Below are 6,736 nucleotides of genomic sequence, written 5' to 3' on the forward strand. Positions count from 1 at the left end.
GCCGCGTGACCCCACGCCGTGGAATCAACGAATTTAGTCACTGATAAGTTGATAATAGCTATCAACATAACTTAACTCCGATTAGTCTCTTATAGTCACTATCACTAATACTCTTTCATCACTAAAAACCATTGTGAATGTCCTATTTATAGGCTGCATTCTGCATTTACGTAACATTGAAATAAAAATATTATATTAGACTTTTTAAAACACTATTTTCTTTAGGATCTTGTAGCACTAGCAGTATACTCAAGAGTAGGTATACTCTTATAAAGAAATTGCAACATAATCTTTGAAATTTTTTTTAAAACCTACTCAAAGAATATTGAGTATATCTTATACAAATTACTTTTCACCATACCTGCATAAGTTTATTATTATTAAAGACAGTCATTGATTTACAGTTATACTCAGTTAACTATCAGAAGAAAAAACGCCGCTAATACATTTTTACTTGCACATTTTACATTACATTTTATTTTGGTTTTTTAAATTATACAAAAATTGTTCTTAAGGTTATCACTGATTTGATACAGAAATTAAGTATTTATATTTATGCAGTGTATTAAAATGACTTTTGGTAATAGAAAAATAAACGTTTGTGTACGATATATTCTCTGTACGTTGCTGCTGCAAGTCGAATTCGAACCAAGAAAGACTCTAAAAGGAGATATGTGATCGAAGAGCACTTTCTGTAATTTTGAAATATCGCCTCGAATTTCCGCTCTCTCGAAAAATTTATCCTTTATTTAGAATCTATGTAGGTAAACTACGTACCTATCTTTTTATAGTAGAATATGTTAATTTCAGAAATTATTCTTTACTTCCGCTGTACAAAACATTGACATAAGGATTATAGAGACATTTTGTACAATAGTACGATTTTATAAAATTTAGTACAATTTTGGGAAAAACTGAGCGCATTAATTTTTCATTCGGGTACAAACCTGGGTCTCGGGCATTGCCCCGGTTTGCCATGTCGATGCCGTGCTTACGACACTAGATCGAACTGAACAAAACAACCAAAAAAAAAAAAATAATAATTTTCTTCATTCTCGAATCCAACTTTCACCCGCCGAGTCCTGAACTTGGCCCAGTTCACCCTCTCATCTCAGGCGCCTGTCAAAAGGGCGTCCCAAACGAGAGACGGCAAAAAGCACACACCGCAGCACGTGCTAGGCGCAGCAAGTGGTTGTTGGGGGTTCGTCAGTGTCGGTCTCTACACCGCGCGGTAAATTTTGACATTGACCTCTGCTGGGACAACTTGCAGTTCGTTTATTTAAATGTAAGGTAAGTTTGTGATGTTTTCCATGTCGTAGTTATTTAAACGATTTCTAGGTACTTCCAATATCTGATTTACTCCTCAAAAAGTAAATATTTACTGTTAGTAATTGTGGTACACTATTTTTTTAGTGATTTCCCGCCAAACTACAACGTAGAGAAAAACATATACATGAAATGCATTGTGTTTTGTAACGAATGGGCCATACCGTAGTACCTTAGTGCAAAAGTTAGTAATAAAAAATATACAAGGGTTCAAAGATGAAAAAATAAAAAAATATTTTTTTTTCTCAATATTTTTTGACACAGTAGATATTTGGACCGACGACTTCTTGTCGCAGCTCATTTTTTAAGATTTTGTCGAGAAAAACCGAAATCATATGTCATTTCATTATTGGTAAACAAGTTATTGTAACGAGACACTTTATTAAATTTAGTTACCTACTTTTATTGAAAACGAGATTTTTAGAAAGCTAAATGTTCTAAACTTCCAATTATCGACAAAAAACTTGTATCTAGTAGACCTAGGATCTTGATTTTTTTTATTGGTCAATTAATTGTTACTTGCATTGCAAAGCTAAACCTTTTTTTTTCTCAAAAACGTATGTTCCTAGCGACTATGAAGGATGTTTAATAGAGCCACCTATAAAACATGGCAAAATACTAATCAAATTTGAAACCTACATGACGATAAACTCCGGCAGACCGAATTCAGTCCAAATGAGCCAGAAAATATTGGGGATTATAATGAGAGAGAACGAAGACGGAAAATTTATAGTTTCAGCTTTCTGTATCGTTTTCACAATAGACAACTTGCAATTGCATGAAAATTACATTTTTTCGATTCTCGATCGCACTAAATGACGTTACAAATTAGCGAGGCAGCAAACACCTGTTTAAAACATTTATGCCGCGCTATTAGTTAACAACCTCTAAGAGATTATATATCACTTCTAGGCATTAAAAGAAGTGTATGCAAATTGTCCATAGCCAAATTGGAAAAAATATATTTCACGTTAAAGACCAATAAATAAAAAAGTCTTAGTTACAAAGCCAATTTGATTGTCAATAATTAAGCAGAAACATCAACATAACGATTCAAGATAGTAAGTTTAATTGTAGGCGTAGGTAAAAAAGTATAGAAGACAATGGGTAATAGAACATTTCTTTGCTACATTCGTGCTTTTTATCAATTCAAAATTGCACAAAAAAGTATTGGCATCGGATAAAAATCCGTGTAAAGACAACACCTAAATAAAAAAGGGCATAATCTACTTTTTTCAGAACACCCTGTGCAGCAGACGATAATATAATCTTAATTCGTACGCCCACCTCAAAATTATCATGGGTAAAATGCCAGCTGAAACATCTGCATCACTGTTTCACCTTTTCCTCCGACTTTGGAGGCAAATATTGTGCCATTGAAAATAAGAGTGTCTTAAATCAGTGGCGGCTCTTGACTTCTATACCAGAGAGGGCGAAGAACTATAGGTACAAAGTATTGAAAAAAACCCTCAAATATAATAGGGTAGTTTTATTTTAAGTACTTTTGAAATATAGGAAAAGTATACTTAACATTATTTTTTATAGTGAAAGTCCATTCTTCTGCTTTTGTGCTTATGTCCTAAATAAACTTTTCAATTAGGTACGTACTTTTTCATTAAAGTTTGGTAGGTATATCTCGCACCAATGATTTTTGCAAGTCCTACAATCAATTCAAATATTTTTTAAACAAGAAAAAATGTGTAAGTAACAACATTTTACACTTCACGTAAACAAGTTATGTTTGATAAGAAAAAAAAATGCGTAAGGCTAGTTTCGCGAGTGAAGTCGTTTGTTGTAGTATGTGTAGTATGAGTGTATGAAGAGATTTAAACTATCATATGATAACTAAGATCAAGAGAGATAGAAATAGTAGCTACAAATCATATATTCACCAATATTCAATAGCGAAAAAAAGCCTATAGTAAATATGCGCTGCTCCCACTCCGTCTTTCACTGCTGCGCGATGGTAACCATGACCACCACTGTAAACACTTTACAGATGTAGGAGCGTATACGCGGAGCCCACGTATTTAGAGTATTTCAGACGAATTTTGCAAGTCGAGTTAAATTGACTGCACGTTACAAATTTAACAATTCCTTTTTAATGTGTTTAATAAGGCTAATCTATTTATTTATTCAGATAACATTGTAAGCTAAATTTTAAATTAATTTCTTTTATTATGAAAATTTCTAGGGGAGGCGCTGCCCCAGAGCCCCCCGCAGCAGCCGCCACTGAATTTAAATCCTCCTAAATCCATTTCTGGTATCTATTTTAAGCTATATTTTGAAGGCAAGAGACGTTTTTCTTGATTTTTTTTCATGCGGCGTGAAACCAGTCTGTTTTAGAAACAAGTTAGGCCAAATTTGAATCTTTTGTACAAGATTTACTGGGTTGCATTTGTGCCACCAAAAAGTAATTTTTATAACATACATCAGATATGTAGGTACTACATATATTGAATCTACATATTAGATAGTTGTTTATCGATTAAAATCGATTAAAATTAAAATAAAATAGAAAAATCAAAACTGAAAAAGAGAAAGACACCTATAAATTCATATACAATAAAATTGAAATTGCCTTTGACACTGAATGAGAAAAAGCGTTGCCATTTCAAATCAATGTATAGATATCGGAGCCAGGACAATTCAATTATAATCTGATATATCACTTTCTGTTTTTATTCGATCCAAAGTCCTATCAAAGCGTGTCCCTGGAGGAGAACCGACTGTATACTGCCTTCAAACGAAAATAGTTTTATCAATGAGATCGTAAACCTCAGGGAAAGACACTACATTATGTAGGGTACAAAAAATATCTGTAGATATAATACGAAGGAAAGTTAAGTGAAATTCTACCATATTTACGTCTATGGAACAAGAGCACTTTTTTTTTGTTCAAAATTGATTATTGAATACGACAAATTATTATGTGGGATACAATTCACTCCTTGAAGAATTTCAAAGGTGCTATTTTTTTTTAATTTAACACTCCGTACCTATATGACTTGATAAAATGCACGATCACGATGAAACATCCTGTATGCGTTAAAATTAGCAGGATGCCGTATAATATTAACGAAAGCTAAATCACTACATTTTTAAAACCAAATTTCTACACAAGCATTAGGTATCTACTGAAAAACTCACAAATATGAAATACATATGTACAAAATTTTTGCCATCCTTCTATTTTCCCTTCTTTAATTTTTATTTGATATGTCTGAAATAAGATTATTGAGCTAAATCATATCAAGTGCCCTAAATAAGTCCTGAAAATTTCATTAAGATATTTCTAATAGTTTTTACACAATAAATTTTTTATTTAGTCCCGAAAGTGTTTATTGCAAAAAATGATGTTAAAATGAAAATTTTGAGAAACGATTTTAAGGTATGATTGTTGGTAATCACTACTTTTGATTAAAATATATGAACTCAATTTCCATGAGCAAGTGGAAAATGGGGGTACACTTGTGATTTGATTCACCTACCAGGTGATTGATGGGTTGTTTATACACCAAGAGGCAACTATAATAGATATTTTAAAATATTAAGTAGGTATGTTATGAAAATGTACTAAATGGGGTCTTCGTGGCTTGAAGCCCTGCGTGTCGACTTAACAATCTAGAGATTCGCGGTTCGATATGGGTATAGTTTTTTTCTATCACGCGAGCTCGCTATGGGACCTATAGTGTAGGGGGTTAGGTGCACTGGAAAGTGCTAGATAGTACAACAGCGTGATGTTATTTTCATAGCGCAACGCTGGAGCGTTGCGCTATGAAAATAACATCACGCAGTTGTACTATCTAGCACTTTCCGTGCATTTAACCCCCTACACTATAGGTCCCATAACGACTCGCACTTGTGATAGAAAATAGTATGTGCAACTCGTTCGAAAAAGTTGCCATAGCGCCACTTGGACGCTTTCCGCACTCGCTTCGCTCGTGCATCAACTGCGTCCGCGTGGCGCTATTGGCAACTTTTCCCCACTCGTTACACAATGTACTATTTTCACCTAATAGGTATTTATTTCAAATTCAATTTCTCACCGTCCACTATTCAGTGGTGATTTTTTCCATGGGATTTTTGTATGAACTGAAGACGATACTTGACGATTCGAAAGATGGATATGCGTAATTCTTTTTTTTTATTTTGTTCGTTTTATGGTTCTGGACAAGTTTCCAGGAGAAAAAATTCGGGACAATTACAAACGAGTCAGAAAATTCGAAAAAAATGCAAAAATTGTAATTTTTATATGCACTCTCGTTCATAACGGATTAGAGGAACAACATATTTACTTTGTTTACACATTTCCAATAGCTTTTCGTAAATTCGCAAATCACAAACTTTACTGAAATTTGGACAGGACAATGTCAATTGGGTATAAAATATAGAAGATACGTAAGAACGTAAGTTAAGCGAAATTCATTTGAATTAAAACATGTTATTTTTGTATGAAAGTAAACTAGATTCCACCGCACAAGAATATCATCAGATTCGTGTCCAGCACCATCAAAAACAGGGCTAGGCAGAATTTTATGCATTTTTGAGTTTTACGTTACAGAAGAATAGACTCAATATGTGACGTCACATATTTAGGCAACCCGCAACAATTTGTCATAGTTTCAATTGTACAGACCGAATCTGACCCTTGTGTACTATTTACATAGATACTAGAAAAATGAACATCAAATTAATTTATTTTTACAAAGATTTGGAACCAACATGTTTCGTAAAATAGATACATGTGCTTAAAACTTACAAAAAACTATATAAAAGAATATTTGTAAATTTAAATAAAGTAAAAATTTAACATTAACCGTGTTATTCTTAATGGTTATGCTCGGAAAGAATAGCCTCATGGTGAGCTCTTGTTGATATGTTATCGCTGTCATCATTGGCGTATTTTCCCTTGTTGTATTTAATATTAGCATTTTCTAGTTCTACTAATTGTTTCTCTTGGTGTTGTACTGTGTCAGTGGGTTTATCGAGTGTTTTTTTCTTCAAGTGGCTTATTATAGACGTACTCTTAACCATAACCAAACTTTTCTTCAATGATATCCTGTTGCGAGGGTACTTCGCTTACATGAAATTTTCTTTAATGCGCATGCTCAGTAACATTGATATAATTTTAATTTATTAATTACTATAAAAGTCAATATTGTTCTATAAATTTAAATATATACATTCTATAATTCTATTAGTTTGTTACCTGGGGTTTGAAACTTCTTAAATACTTTTAATATTGCTAGAATATCGCAGTATTTAAGGTCATGACGAAGAAACCATTTTTTTTAGGCATAAGGTCGAAAATCGATCTAATAAAAATACATATTGAGAAATTCTTCATGACAATATGCACTTTGGCGTATGTGACGTCACTACTAAGAAGGTCTATTTGTAACTGTTT

The sequence above is a fragment of the Anoplophora glabripennis genome, unplaced genomic scaffold (genome assembly GCF_000390285.2).
Source record: "Anoplophora glabripennis isolate ALB-LARVAE unplaced genomic scaffold, Agla_2.0 scaffold129, whole genome shotgun sequence".
In the NCBI taxonomy this organism is placed as follows: Eukaryota; Metazoa; Arthropoda; class Insecta; order Coleoptera; family Cerambycidae; genus Anoplophora; species Anoplophora glabripennis.